Source organism: Coregonus clupeaformis, unplaced genomic scaffold, assembly GCF_020615455.1.
Source record: "Coregonus clupeaformis isolate EN_2021a unplaced genomic scaffold, ASM2061545v1 scaf5318, whole genome shotgun sequence".
Classification (NCBI taxonomy): domain Eukaryota; kingdom Metazoa; phylum Chordata; class Actinopteri; order Salmoniformes; family Salmonidae; genus Coregonus; species Coregonus clupeaformis.
Window position 1 is genome coordinate 1 of NW_025538772.1, and position 16,763 is coordinate 16,763.

The following is a 16,763-nucleotide window of genomic DNA, read 5'->3' on the forward strand; positions in this document are numbered from 1 at the left end:
AATACGGTAGTACAGTGATGGTAAAATACACTTAAATGAAAGCTTCCTGGAGTGTGTCTGTCTAGTACAGAACTAACAGGTACATAGTCTTGGTGACAGACATTTAACTAGAAATAGCTAGTCAGCGGGCAGCACACACTAGATTGTCTAAAGGGAAAAATAAAGTATTGGGCTCCCACTTATAAAAGATGAGAGAGGCGTAATTTATCATAGGTACACGCCAACTATGACAGACAAATTGAGAAAAAAGAAAATCCCATGTAGGAATTTTTAATGAATTGATTTGCAAATTATGGTGGAAAATAAGTATTTGGTCACCTACAAACAAGCAAGATTTCTGGCTCTCACAGACCTGTAACTTCTTCTTTAAGAGGCTCCTCGTCCTCACTAATGTATTAATGGACCTGCTTTGAACTGTTATCAGTATAAAAGAATGTAAAACCCTCAAACAGCTCACACTCCAAACTTCACAATGGCCAAGACCAAAGAGCTGTCAAAGGACACCAAAAACAAAATTGTAGACCTGCACCAGGCTGGGAAGACTGAATCTGCAACAGGTAAGCAGCTTGGTTTGAAGAAATCAACTGTGGGAGCAATTATTAGGGGAAATGGAAGACATACAAGACCACTGATAATCTCCCTCACGATCTGGGGCTCCATGCAAGATCTCACCCCGTGGTCAAAAGATCACAAGAACGGTGAGCAAAAATCCCAGAAACCACACGGGGGGACCAGTGAATGACCTGCTGAGAGCTGGGACCAAGTAACAAAGCCAACCATCAGTAACACACTACGCCGCCGCCAGGACTCAAATCCTGCAGTGAGAGACGTGTCCCCCTGCTTAAGCCAGTACATGTCCAGGCCCGTCTGAAGTGCATTTGGATGATCCAGAAGAGGATTGGGAGAATGTCATATGGTCAGATGAAACCAAAATATAACTTTTGGTAAAAACTCAACTCGTCATGTTTGGAGGACAAAGAATGCTGAGTTGCATCGCAAAGAACACCATACCTACTGCTGAAGCATGGGGTTAGAAACATCATGCTTTGGGGGCTGTTTTTCTGCCAAAGGGACCAGGACGACTGATCCGTAAAGGAAAGAATGAATGGGGCCATGTATCGTGAGATTTTGAGTGAAACCCTCCTTCCATCAGCAAGGGCATTGAAGATGAAACGTGGCTGGGTCTTTCCAGCATGACAATGATCCCAAACACACCGCCCGGGCAACGAAGGAGTGGCTTCGTAAGAAGCATTTCAAGGTCCTGGAGGGCGTAGCCAGTCTCAGATCTCAACCCCATAGAAAATATTTGGAGGGAGTTGAAAGTCTGTGGTTTGCCCACGCGACAGCCCCCAAAAGAAACATCACTGCTCTAGAGGAGATCTGCATGGAGGAATGGGCCAAAATACCAGCAACAGTGTGTGAAAACCTTGTGAAGACTTACAGAAAACGTTTGACCTGTGTCATTGCCAACAAAGGGTATATAACAAAGTATTGAGAAACTTTTTGTTATTGACCAAATACTTATTTTCCACCATCATATGCCAATAAATTCATAAAAAAATCCTACAATGTGATTTTCTGGATTTTTTTTTCTATTTTTGTCTGTCATAGTTGACGTTTACCTATGATGAAAATTACAGGCCTCTCTCATCTTTTTAAGTGGGAGAACTTGCACAATTGGTGGCTGACTAAATACTTTTTTTCCCCACTGTAACAGTGTGTGCCTCCAGGCTCTGTAGTTGCACGGTAGAGTAGAGTAGAGTGGTGGTGGTGGTGGTGTTTCTGGGCTCTGGCTGCATTGGCTGGTACTGTACAGTAACAACAGTGAGTGGTGGTGGTGGTGGGGTTTCTGGGCTCTGGCTGCATTGGCTGGTACTGTAGCAGTAACAACAGTGAGTGGTGGTGGTGGTGGGGTTTCTGGGCTCTGGCTGCATTGGCTGGTACTGTACAGTAACAACAGTGAGGTTAGTGGTGTGGTGGGGTTTCTGGGCTCTGGCTGCATTGGCTGGTACTGTACAGTAACAACAGTGAGTGGTGGTGGTGGTGGGGTTTCTGGGCTCTGGCTGCATTGGCTGGTACTGTACAGTAACAACAGTGAGTGTGGTGGTGGTGGTGGGGTTTCTGGGCTCTCTCAGTGAGTGCAGCCTAACAGCCTGTTGACTGTCTTTATCAGTACTTCACCAGCACCATGTGGTCAGTGAGAGGCTGAGAGCAGTCAGCTGGATGGCTCCAGAGCAGAGGGCAGTCAGGATCATTCCCATAAAGATACAGGCCTACCAATGTTCCAGATAAACTATCTCTAGTTCCACAGAGATGGTGATACAGGCTTTGGTTCCACATACAGTTTCACTGCTGTTGCTGTTGATGTAGGGCTACTTACATAGAATCGATCCATTTGATTTCAATCACTTTTTGACTGCACCCCTTTTGAGTTGAACAAAACTTTTTAACATATTTGCACGTCCGTAAGAGTTAGTTTTTGAACCTGAATGCCAAAACATTTAGGAGATAGAGAGGTGCTCAAAGTTGACCAATTTTGCATGCCTCATCATACCATGAGACATCCATGTCTTCATCTACTGGAAAAGATAAACAGTTGAGTTTAATATAATTTAAAGCTTACAAACAGGGTTGTCAAACTATTTTATAATCTTCTTGATTTTTTTAATTTAAAATTTAAATAAAATTTAAAATATGTCCCTTTAACATCAATTATCTAAAAACACGTAAACTCAGATTATTTTCATTTTCGGATAGTGTTGTAGTGCTTAGATCATATTTGACATCATCTGGAGGTGTATTGTGTTGTTCCCAGCCATCAGTTGAGACACAGTATACTCTAGAATGCAGACATGGATGTCTCATGGTATGATGGGGTATGCAAAATGAGTCAACTTCGACCACCTCTATCTCCTAAATGTTTCGGCATTCTGGTTCAAAAGTCAATTTCTGACCACTTCTAACATGGGCAAATATGTATGGGAAGTTACATTCAAAACAAACAGGGTGTGGTCAAAAAGTGATTGAAATCAAATGGAACAACCTGTAAGTCTATTCACACACTGGGAAATGTACTGTAGAGAGAAATGGGTCATTGGTATTGAATGGCGAATGATTAAACATAGCCTATCATGTTTGAAGTCATCGGTTTATAGAAGATCTGAGGAAGAGGATCCACAGTGATAATGGATTAACATTGCTTCAAAACCACAAAAATCTCCTTTTGACTCAATGCACTTTCATTGCATGTATAGCATGTACCAAAGCGATTCATGTGACCACCTTTTTCTTTTCCTTTCTTTTTTTTTTTAGGGTGTAGATCAGCTTTAATATTGCAGATAGATTGTAGCTTCCATCAATGTAATTGTCTGCATCAGCTTCCATGTGACCAGCTTAACATTTACGTTGTCCATCAGAAATAACCCCGGTCAAAGTGGTCTCGACTCGCAGACCGTTTTTGTAAAGTGCTGGCCACAACTCTTTTTTCCATTCGTGTCCGATAATGGTATCAGGCTTGACTTCTGACCCATAGGCATACCAGACAGAGTTAGACAGCAACTGGAATGGTCAAGACAAGTGGAGAAGAGGCTAGGTCAGGGATAGAAAACATGAGACCCCCTCCCTCTACCCAGCCTGCTACACTGATCTATTCCAGACCTTTAAGGCCCTTTCACCACCTCTCCCATTCTAGCCCTGTAAAAATAGCCCCTATTTTTTCACCAGCGAAGAACACTAAGTAAGGCTATAGTCTAAATTCATGAGCCATGTCAATTTGACTAGCGCTAAATGAACGCACTATTCGTCAGTGAGGTGTGGGACACTGACAGGACGAGCAAAGTATTTCCGCAACACTTTATTTCTTTAAACTCTGATGACATTAGAAATATTACAGTTGTGTTAAAAACAACACCAAGTGAATTAAGTGCATTTTGCAGCAATTCAAGTTTTAATAGTTTGACAGACAATGATATATTATACATAACATAAATAATGCTTTGATATGTTTTTTCTTTTTCGATCTAGTCTAGACTTGAACAATGTAGACATTATGTGAAAAGCATTCAAGTGTAAACATAGTTATTTCCATGAGATATCCATTTCCAGAGATATCAAAAACAGTACCGTATAAACATATAGAAATACAAAAGTATAAAAAAAGAGTCCAAACAAAATGTTGCATTTTGTTAGTGAAAAAAACTACTTTTCAGAATTGCACTCTAAATTGTGTATTCACCACAGTGAACATTCTAGTTATAACTAGTTAATAAACAAACTAGTTACTCTTTCTTAAAAAAGCAGCTTGTTCATCAAAACCAATCCCTATCTCAGTACCAAACCTCTCCTCAACTGCAACAATACAGTACTTATAATTCAGTCTTTAGTTAGAGTTTTTACTATTCCTCCCTCTTCTTCCTCCTCCTCTTCTTCCTCCTCCTCTTCTTCTTCCTCTGTCACCACATCATCATCATCCCCCAGTCCAAAGCCCATTTGGTACAAGATGACCTCCACGTCTTCTGTGCACAGTGTGAGGTGCTCCATGTTCTCGAACCCAGGCTCGGGCCTTCTCTATGTTGGAGCCTTTAGCAGCCTCTTTGGCCTGTGCGATCAGCTCCTTCCCACTAATCAGGAACTCGGCTGCATTGCCCTTCTCATGGTCTGGGCCGCCTTCTCCTTTAGGTTGATACTAGCCTGGAGCTGCTCCGTGTACCTCTCCACCAGGGACCTCAGCAACCCCAGCTTACTCTCCTCCTCCTGGGTGATCTTTTCCAGGAGCTGGCCCTTACGTTCCTCCAGGATGGCGTAGAGCAAGTCGAAACTCTCCCCAGACGTCCTCTTCTGGAGCTGGCCGCTTTCTCCTCGATGCTCTTGCATGTGTGTCCATCTGAGCCATCACGGCTGGACGCAGCTGTTACCCGCCGCAAGGAGATCTACGGCTTCGCAGCTCGGCCTTCTGGGTATCGTTGAGACGCTCTGCAGGGTGACACCTCACAGTCCTTGTGCCTTGGCCGAACACTTTGCACATGGAGCAGGTGGGCGTCTGGCAGGTCACACAGTAAATATTGATGCGCTCGTCCCGTGCTCTGTACACATGGGCTCCTTTGATATCTTTGTCCTTCAGCGGTGGGTCTGAAACGTTATTCCCTACTTCTAGCCCGCCGCGCTCTCCGGCTGCTGCTTGTAGATATCGATGATGTTCTCCACCAGCAGGTTCCTCTGCAGGCCGTAGACGCCGTGGGGGTCCAGGACGACCTCGAGCGGCAGGTGGGGGCAGCGGAAGATGCCCCCGGAGTAGTGGTAGGGGGTTGCGGGAGTCGTGAGGTTCGCTGGCGCAGCTTCGCCGGCACAGGTTGTGTTGGCAGGGTAGGATGACCACAGGCTTCTGGAACATCTCAAGGCAGATGGGGCAGCTCGGCTGGCTCTCCAGGCTCTCCCTGGGGCTGGGCTGGGTGCGGTCACCTGGCCGCTCTGGATATCCATGTCTGGATAGATGGGCTTCTCTGTTCTCACAAGGTATAAGTCCTTAAAATCCTGGGTGGGGCCTAGGCGCTTCGTCTTAGGCTGTGTGGTTCTTTTTCTTTCTGTGTCTGTCTCTCCTTCTATTGCAGTCTGGTATAGTGACTGCTGTCTTCATTGGTTTATTTTGATCCTAGCCACTCTCCGGTCACAACTGACTATTTATACTGGCTGGGCTGCCTAGACACCCGAGCCTCACGCCCGTTGAGGGCACGGGTCCTCCCTTTGCTTGTTTGCAAGGCTCAATTCTGAGAAAATGAATCCCTTCGGATCCCGGCACATTCCATACTGTAGCAACACCCCCTCTCTCTCCTTCTGTGGGGAGATCCAGACGCAGGGGCCAAATCAAATAGACAACTGGCCAAACAACTTGTGACAGGGTATGGTCCCCGCCAATAACAACATGTCTCCGTCACCCACAACACCACAACCCACGCCTAGGTCATTCACATCTGTTTACATCTTTGATTGACCCCTTTTGGCCTCTGCAGATATAGGTCACACGTAAGTGCATATGCCTTCTCATAGCCAGGACATTAGGTAGTGTTATAACTTCACTCTCTGGACAAATTTTAGTTCTGGGTTAACTGAGATTAGTGATAACATAACCATGTCCACATTCTGGTGTTATACAGAGAAATTGTAAACATGCTGGTTTCCTTGAAGATGCTCTAGGAGACTGTAAATCTAATCCATGGCTGACAGAAAGAAATGCAGATTTGACAGAGTAAATAACATAGAATTAGAATGAACACAAGTTCTAGAATCCACATAGTTTGTAATAGGGCCGGTAGAATCTGCCATATTCCTCTACTATATGTCTACTGAGAAGAGTGACTGATCTGGTAGTACACACTATTGAAATAGAATTACATGTCCTATCCTCTGCCCCGTTCCCCTTCCCCCACCCTCTTCCTTTACCCTTTACATCTATAGCCTAAAAGATAGATTGTGTGTGTGTGTGTGTGTAAGTGTGTGTGTGTGTGTGTGTGTGTGTGCGTAGTCGTTGCACAACTCTGGAAAGTTTAGGGGTTATAAACAGTAAGTCATGTGCCTCCTCGACACCCCAGTAAGCACACGGTCGACCCAGTCCGGGCGATCACAGCAGCTTGTGCAATACTGTCCACATCACACACCACAACACAGAACAGCGTGTTACTCATGTGCCCTCTGAAAACGAGCAACAACAAAATAGGTGTTGTACACAGGAGAGGGTGTACCATGCACATGGGCTTGGTCTCCAGGGGTGGGATCCCAAACATTTCCACCGTGGAGGGATGTTTGTCAGGTTAGGTGTACGTTGAGGTGTAGAGAGGTTTTTTAGCCATGTGGGGTGTAATCATGGTCAACGTGCTGAATTTGGCTTAGAGAAGGAGATGGGACCGTATCAGTAGTTTGAGAAAGACACACACAGGCTATACAGACCCCACACTGGTTCACAGGTACTGTAGCTTTAGTTCACTTGTATCCCAGGGGCCTTCGCCATCGGTAGCTCACCTGTATCCCAGGGGCCTTCATCGTAGCTCACCTGTATCCCAGGGGCCTTCATCGTAGCTCACCTGTAGCCCAGGGGCCTTCATCATAGCTCACCTGTATCCCAGGGGCCTTCATCGTAGTTTCCCCTGTATCCCAGGGGCCTTCATCGTAGCTCACCTGTATCCCAGGGGCCTTCATCGTAGCTCACCTGCTAGCCCAGGGCTTCATCGTAGCTCACCTGAGGGTGCTGTCGGATATCACACCTTCATTATTATCTTGTGTGGAATGACTGACCGGTGCTTTCTAGTACACAACATTTGATTTTGAATCATGACTAGATCATCCATCCTTCCATCTTTTCACCCCAGAAAACACTCAGAAAACATATATTGACAGTTTGAATATATCAACAGCCAGTGTAACCCACCATGCCAGACATGCGAGAGTACACAACAAACGCATGAGGTTGTGGTGATGTAAGACTTCTCTGAACCTGCCTGTCCCAGTCCTTCCAGTAATGCTGAAAACAGAGTCATGTGCAGGCTGGTGGGGTGAATGTGGCTACACTGTGCTTTCTCTTCATCACAGGCCAAGGCCCTGGCACCAGCGGAGGATGGTGGGAGGAGCTTATAGGAGGGACGGTCTCATTGTAATGGCTGGAATGGAATAAATGGAACGGTATCAAACACATCAAACGTATGGGAAAATCACATGTTTGACTCCATTCCATTGTTTCCATTCTAGCCATTACAATGAAGTCCGTCCTCCTATAGCTCCTCCCACCAGCCTCCACTGACTGGCACTAATAATAACACCCTAGCCTGGAATCCAAACGTATATGCATGAAACAGAGCAAGCTCCAGGCTAGACCAAGAATGTGGTTATGTAATATGCATATTGTTGTTGTTGTTGTTGCTGTTGTTGTTGTTTGTGTTTGTTGATTTTCTGTTTCTTGTTGATCACTTTATCACTGAATTAGATTTTTTTTTATCTCGGAACCCAGGACCAACTGTTGAATGCGCTGGCCAACTACTCGATTTTTATTTTATTTTTTTATCTTTTTTTAGGGGTTAGATCAGCTTTAATATTGCAGATAGATTGTAACTTCCATCAATGTAATTGTCTGCATCACTTCCAATCCTGCATATGTTTTTTTTCTCACAAATATATATATATATACAGTGGGGGAAAAAAGTATTTAGTCAGCCACCAATTGTGCAAGTTCTCCCACTTAAAAAGATGAGAGAGGCCTGTAATTTTCATCATAGGTAAACGTCAACTATGACAGACAAAATGAGGAAAAAAATCCAGAAAATCACATTGTAGGATTTTTATGAATTTATTTGCAAATTATGGTGGAAAATAAGTATTTGGTCACCTACAAACAAGCAAGATTTCTGGCTCTCACAGACCTGTAACTTCTTCTTTAAGAGGCTCCTCTGTCCCCCACTCGTTACCTGTATTAATGGCACCTGTTTGAACTTGTTATCAGTATAAAAGACACCTGTCCACAACCTCAAACAGTCACACTCCAAACTCCACTATGGCCAAGACCAAAGAGCTGTCAAAGGACACCAGAGTAATAAAATTGTAGACCTGCACCAGGCTGGAAAGACTGAATCTGCATAGGTAAGCAGTTTGGTTTGAAGAAAGTGAAAATGGAGCAATTATTAGAAATGGAAGACATACAAGACCACTGATAATCTCTCCCTCGATCTGGGGCTCCACGCGCAAGATCTCACCCCGTGGGGTCAAAATTATCACAAGAACGGTGAGCAAAAATCCCAGAACAAACGGGGAACCTAGTGAATGACCTGCAGAGAGCTGGGACCAAAGTAACAAAGCCTACCATCAGTAACACACTACGCCGCAGGACAAATCCTGCAGTGCCAGACGTGTCCCCTTGCTTAAGCCAGTACATGTCCAAGCCCGTCTGAAGTTTGCTAGAGTGCATTTGGATGATCCAGAAGAGGATTGGGGGAGAATGTCATATGGGTCAGATGGAAACCAAAATAGAACTTTTTTGGTAAAAACTCAACTCGTCGTGTTTGGAGGACAAAGAATGCTGAGTTGCATCCAAAGAACACCATACCTACTGTGAAGCATGGGGGTGGAAACATCATGTTTTGGGGCTGTTTTTCTGCAAAAGGGACCAGGACGACTGATCCGTGTAGAAGGAAAAGAATGAATGGGGCCATGTATCGTGAGATTTTGAGTGAAAACCTCCTTCCATCAGCAAGGGCATTGAAGATGAAACGTGGCTGGGTCTTTCAGCATGACAATGATCCCAAACACACCGCCCGGTCAACGAAGGAGTGGCTTCGTAAGCATTTTCAAGGTCCTGGAGTGGCCTAGCCAGTCTCCAGATCTCAACCCCATAGAAAATCTTTGGAGGGAGTTGAAAGTCTGTGTTGCCCAGCGACAGCCCCAAAACATCACTGCTCTAGAGAGATCTGCATGGAGGAATGGGCCAAAATACCAGCAACAGTGTGTGAAAACCAAAGACTTACAGAAAAACGTTTGACCTGTGTCATTGCCCAACAAAGGGTATATAACAAAGTATTGAGAAACTTTTGTTATTGACCATATACTTATTTTCCACGATAATTGTGCAAAAAATTCATAAAATCCTACAATGTGATTTTCTGATTTTTTCCTCACTTGCTCTGTCATAGCAGACGTGGTACAATGATGAAAATTACAGGTCCCTCTCATCTTTTAAGTGGAATTGTAGAGTGGTGATTAAATACTTTTTCCCCACTGTATATATATATATATATATGTATATGTATATATATATATATATATATATACATACATACATACATACTTACATACATACATTACATACAGTGGGGAAAAAAGTATTTAGTCAGCTACCAATTGCAAGTTCTCCCACTTAAAAAGATGAGAGAGGCCTGTAATTTTCATCATAGGTACACGTCAACTATGACAGACAAATTGAGGAAAAAATTCAGAAAATCACATTGTAGATTTTAATGAATTTATTTCCTAATTATGGTGGGAAATAAGTATTTGGTCACCTGCAAACAAGCAAGATTTCTGGCTCTCACAGACCGTGTAACTTCTTCTTTAAGGAGGCTCCTCTATCTATCCACTCGTTACCTGTATTAATGGCACCTGTTTGAACTTGTTATCAGTATAAAAAGACACCTGTCCACAACCTCAAACAGTCACACTCCCAAAACTCCACTGCTATGGCCAAGACCAAAGAGCTGTCAAAGGACAAGAAAACAAAATTGTAGACCTGCACCAGGCTGGGAAGACTGAATCTGCAATAGGTGTAAGCAGCTTGGTTTTGAAGAAATCAACTGTGGGAGCAATTATTAGGAAATGGAAGACATACAAGACCACTGATAATCTCCCCTCGATCTGGGGCTCCACGCAAGATCTCACCCGTGGGGTCAAAATGATCACAAGAACGGGAGCAAATCCCAGAACCACACGGGGGACCTAGTGAATGACCTGCAGAGAGCTGGGACCAAAGTCAACAAAGCCACCATCAGTAACACACTACGCCGCCAGGGACTCAAATCCTGCAGTGCCAGACGTGTCCCCCTGCTTGGCCAGTACATGTCCATGCCCATCTGAAGTTTGCTAGAGTGCATTTGGATGATCCAGAAGAGGATTGGGAGAATGTCATATGGTCAGATGAAACCAAAATATAATTTTTGTAAAAACCAACTCGTCGTGTTTGGAGGACAAAGAATGCTGAGTTGCATCCAAAGAACACCATACCTACTGATGAAGCATGGGGGTGGAAACATCATGTGCTTTGGGGCTGAACTTTTTCTGCAAAGGGACCAGGACTACTGATCCGTGTAAAGGAAAGAATGAATGGGGCCATGTATCGTGAGATTTTGAGTGAAAACCTCCTTCCATCAGCAAGGGCATTGAAGATGAAACGTGGCTGGGTCTTTCAGCATGACAATGATCCCAAAACGCACCGCCCCGGGCAACGAGCGAGTGGCTTCGAAGAAGCATTTCAAGGTCCTGGAGTGGCCCAGCCAGTCCCAGATCTCAACCCCATAGAGAATCTTTGGAGGGAGTTGAAAGTCTGTGTTGCCCAGCGACAGCCCCAAAACATCACTGCTCTAGAGGAGATCTGTATGAAGGAATGGGCCAAAATACCAGCAACAGTGTGTGGAAAACCTTGTGAAGACTTACAGGAAAACGTTTGACCTGTGTCATTGACAAAAAGGGTATATAACAAAGTATTGAGAAACTTTTGTTATTGACCAAATACTTATTTTCCACCATAATTTGCAAATAAATTCATAAAAATCCTACGAATGTGATTTTCTGAATTTTTTTCTCGTTTTGTCTGTCACAGTTGACGTGTACCTATGATGAAAATTACAGGCCTCTCTCATATTTTAAGTGGGAGAACTTGCACAATTGGTGGCTGATAAATACTTTTTTCCCACTGTACATACATACATACATACATACATACATACATACATACATACATACATACACATATACACACATATCCTATTTTAAATTATATTTCCCTTCATTATTTCCAACCCCACCACCCCTTCCCCTAATTGGAGTAAACTAGTGAACAACAATGCTTAGGCCTCTACTTCCAGCTTATACATACTATATACATTTTATGGACAGTCAAATTTTACAATAATTATCCGGTTTGCTTCTATATGCAATATTTTTCTAACTGTGCTCTTTCACAAAAGCTCTCAACCTATAACCTATATACTTATTATGGACACAGTAGGCTTCTTGTACATGTAGTTATCTTGTTGTTATTAGTTGTTGTTATTAGTCCCATCCTGGTCAGCTCCATTCAACACCTCCCATCTATCTCTTAACACCATCCATATTGATTTCGATTTGCCATATATTTTTCAACTGTACTGTGATGTTTTACAAAAGTTCTGAACCTTTCTATTCTCATTGTTTCTACAGATTGTAAATTGAAAATAAACATTTTTGCTAAAAGTATTATTATATTATTGATCGATTGACTATGACATATTCCCAGATCACCCAGTAGTGCTATCTGCAGGGTTAGCTCCAGGTAAATATTGCAATCCTTTAGCCATTCCTGGACCTGTGTCCATAAAACAAGCTACACATGGACAGTACCAAAACAAATTATCTAATGAACCTGTCTCTTCGCAGCAAAATCTGCAGAGCTGGGAAGATTGTATCCCCCATATAAATAACATTCTATTGGTAGCAAGAATTTTGTATAATAATTTAAATTGAACAATTTAAGTTTTTGAATCCAGCATCGTTTTTGCGTATCAATTCCATAAACACTATGCCATAGAATCGGAACAATGTCAAAATCTCTTCCCAAGCTATTTTGCAATCTATATCGGACGGCAGTCAATCCTTTGGTCCTTAAATGAAACTGGTATACTTTTTTATTAATCACAATTAGTTGACAGTTACGTTAACACTGTGTCATGAGAGACTTACGTACACATTGCAAAACATTGCGTCAACTATTCTATGACATCATCAGTATGTGCCCGGTTACCAAGGTAAATAGTCATATAATCTTTCACTGTCAGTCACAAAACTAACCACTAGATGTCGTACCTTACCATGTTTTATCTGGTGAGACAAGTTGTAGCTTTGGCGCCTTACACATCTCCAGGCACGATGCGTGAGTGGGTTTGAGAAAGACTGACCACTTCTTTCCACACAGACACATACACAAACACAGACAGCACACACACACACACACACACACACACACACACACACACACACACACACACACACACACACACACACACACACTCACACTCACACTCACACTTCACACTCACATCTCACACTCACACTCACACTCCCACACTCACACTCACACTCACACTCACACACACACACAATCGCACTACACATACTCACAGACACACACACCTCACACACACAATCACACACACACACACACACACACACACACACACACACACACACACACACACACACACATACACAAACACAGACAGACACAGACACACACACACTTCACACACACACACCAATCACACACTACATACTCACACACACACACACACACACACACACACACACACACCCTTAACTGTCCGTTGTTTGAAACTAAATGAATTCGTTTTCCCCCTATGGCACAATAACATATCCAATGAGACTCGTAAACTAAGAGACTGTTTGTGTTCTTGTGACAATCAAAGATAAACGATAAAATGTATGTTTCCTCCGTGGTGCACACTCGGATACATATCCGCCGTGTCAGAGCCCTGCCAAAAGAATGATCCATTGTGCTGTTGTGTATGGAAACCACAATGATGGGGACTGACATGGGATAAGTGGCTGAAGGAGGCCTAGGACCTACAGATGTAGAATTAAGATCACTCTTTTTGTTATGGGAATCTTCCTGCACGAGCAGGAAATGTAAACTGCAGTAATATCGAGGTTTAAAAAAGGCTTCTAAAGTTTGTAATTTCCACTTTTAAAATGTCAGACTTGATTTGCCCTGACAAAAAATGTATTCAGTCCTACAAAGAAATGTCAATTACTTATGATTCACATAATAATTCACATTTAGTTGCTGCAGGATTATTTTCCTGCTGTAGCAAACTGGCTCAAATTAAGATCCTACATCTGTAGGCCACAGACTGGGCACAGGACTGCCAACATGGGCAGGAGCAGGAACCAGGCAGCAGGAGAGGTCAGCCTTAGCCCCACTATTGTATAAAAACACCATTTCTGTCTCTGAGACTGTGTTTCATTCCCTGGAAATCAAAGGTCCACTTTGAGACATTGTGTCATTCTGAGGGTCCTGCCCTGTTCTGTTCTGTTCAGCTCTGTTCTCAGTTGTTTTCCCCACGGTTAATTAATATAATGTTAAGAATGTTTCCATTTTTGTTTTATATAATTGGGGACATAGGGAGAAAGAGAAGAGGAGAACATCAACGTTGCCACTCATCAAGATAAATAGAAGTGATTGAAACGGGGGGAAACTTGGGCCCGCTATCCCAAAGCTTCTCAGTGTAAGTGCTGATCTACGATCAGTTTAGCCTACGTCATGAATGAATGAGATTATATGGACAGATCCTAGATCCCCACTCCTACCCTGGAGACACTTTGTGGATATGGGCCCTGACAGTAGATTGCCCTTTCACCCAAAAAGTCCCTTCTACCGACTGAGGGTATGTGTGTGTTTGTGCGCTGTGTGTGTGTGTGTGTGTATTGCGTGGTAGAGGACAATGCAGGATGTGCTCTTACTGTGGCCATTCCACGGACCATGGCCATGGAGAGAAGAGGGTTAAAGTCTTATCTCACTGTTCTCACACCAGTCAGGCTAAAGGTCAGCTTCTTCTCTAGCCTGACCTTTCCCTCTTCCCTTCGCAGGGGAATGATACATGTTATGTTATTTTTAACATGGCTGTGGTGATCATTCAAATGACTGGTGTGACATTCATGATGGAGGGTAGTATGGATGGTGTATTTGGCAGTACTAAAACGTTACATCATTACAAAAGATAATTTTTAAATGTTTTTAGACGCTATCTTGATACCCAACAGACGTATCAACAGAATGTTGTTTGTTGTCCCCATTACTTCTTGAGAAATTGTCACGCCTGGCTCTGGGGGACACTGTTATGTTGAGCCAGGTGTGTATGGGTCTATGTACTCTATTTCTATGTTGGCCTGAGTGACTCCGCAATCAGAGGCAACGAGTGTCAGCTGTTTGCTGGTTGTCTCTGATTGGGAGCCATATTTAAACTGTCGGTTTTTCCTTTTGTTTTTGTGGGTTCTTGTTCGTGTTGGTTTGTGTTGTAACCATAGACGAACGTTTGTTTGTTGTTTGATCGTGTGATCATTAAATAAATATAATATGTTCACTTCAACGCTGCGCATTGGTCCGCCTCAATAGACGTTCGGGTGACAGAAGAACCCCAGAACTGGACCAAGCAGCCTAGTGAGGAGGCAGAGTGGGTGGACTTGGCAACAGTGGAGGCAGAGCTTCGACGTCAAGCCGAAATGAGGAGCTGAACATGGCGGAGATTGGAAGCAGAAGAGCGAGAGTTGGGGCGAGAATTGCTCGAGGGCCTGGCCACGGGGAGGAGAGACTCCAGAACATTTTTAGGGGGGCTCGACGTCGGACCAGCAGGAGGCCGCGATAGAGCGGCCAGTGGGTTGCCAGAGGAGGCCGCCAGGTTACGGGGCCACTGGTGAAAGAGGGGATGGAGGATGTAGAGGCACGGCGGAGAGGTACTGGCGTGTGTTGAGTCCGGTCCGGCCGTTCCAGATCCCGGTGTAGGGCCAGTGGTCGTGTGTCCCCAGTACGGTCCGGTCCATTCCTGCTCCCCGCACCAAGAGTCTGTGGTGTGCTTTCGTCAGCCCTGTCGGCCCGTTCTGCTCTCCGCACCAGTCTGTAAAGGTGCGCCGCCAGCCCAGTCCGGCCCGTTCCTGCTCTCCGCACCAAGTCTATGGTGCGCGTCGCCAGCCCAGTCCGGCCCATTCCTGCTCCCCCGCACCAAGTCTGTGGTGCGTTGGGTCAGCCCTGTCCGGCCCGCTTCCTGCTCTCCGTACCAAGTCTGTGGTGCGGCGGCGTCAGCCTCCAGTCCGGCCCATTCCTGCTCCCCGCACCAAGTCTGTGGTGCGTTTCGTCAGCCCTGTCCGGCCCGTCTGCTCTCCGCACCAGTCTGGTGGTGCGCGTCGCCAGCCCAGTCCGGCCTGTCCCTGCTCCACGCACCAAGCCTATGGTGTGCGTCCCAGCCCAGTCCGGCCTGTGTTCCGCGCCACGCACCAAGTCTAGGTGTGCGTCAGCCAGCCCGGCCCGGCCTGTTCCTGCCACTCGCACCAAGTCATCGGTGCGCGTCGCCAGCCCGGCCCGGCCTGTTCCTGCCACTCGCACCAAGCCTATGGTGCGCGTTGCCAGCCCGGCTCGGCCTGTTCTGCCACTCGCACCAAGTCTACGGTGCGCGTCGCCAGCGGCCCGGCCTGTTCCTGCTACCACTTTCGCCAGGGGTGCGAGTCGTCAGCTTTGGTCCAGCCGTTCCTGCCACTGCACCAGCCAGGGTGCCGAGTCGTCAGCTCCGGTCCGGTCCATTCCTGCTCCACGCACCAAGCCAGGTGCGATCGTCAGCTCCGGCTCGGCCCGTTCCTCCTCCACGCACCAAGCCAGGGGTGCGCACGTCAGCCGGTCCGGTTCATTCCTGCTCCACGCGACCAGCCAGGGTGTATCGGTCAGCCCGGTCGGTCGTCTGCTGCACGCACACGCCAGGGGTGCGTGTCGCCAGTACGGCTCCGACAGCGGGGCCAGACCGACCAGGGTACTTTTGGGGGGTTGGAGAGGGAGTGGGGATCAGGCCCGGAGCCGGATCCGCACGCCAAGGCGGAGTGCCCACCCGGTCCCTCCTGTAGATTTGGTTGGCGCGGTCGGAGTCCACGCCTTTAGGGGGTCACGCCTGCTCTGGGGACACTGTTATGTTGAGCCAGGTGTGTAGATCTATGTACTCTATTTCTATGTTGTGGCCTGAGGACTCCCAATCAGAGAGGGGCAACGAGTGTCAGCTGTTTGCTGGTTGTCTCTGATTGGGAGCCATATTTAAACTGTCGGTTTTTCCTTTGTTGTTTGTGGGTTCTTGTTCGTGTTGGTTTGTAGTTGTAACCAAGACGTCACGTTTTTCGTTGTTGTTTTGATCGTAGTGATCAAAATAAAGGTATAATATGTTCACCTTTAACGCTTACGCATTGGTCCGCCTCATTAGACGTTCGTGACA

At 45.4% G+C, this 16,763-nt stretch overlaps 1 pseudogene; it reads right to left on the reverse strand.

Moving 5' to 3' along the window:
* Positions 1-4,371: 4,371 nt before the first annotated feature.
* LOC123490880 lies at positions 4,372-5,478 on the reverse strand (annotated as a pseudogene).
* Positions 5,479-16,763: the final 11,285 nt, after the last annotated feature.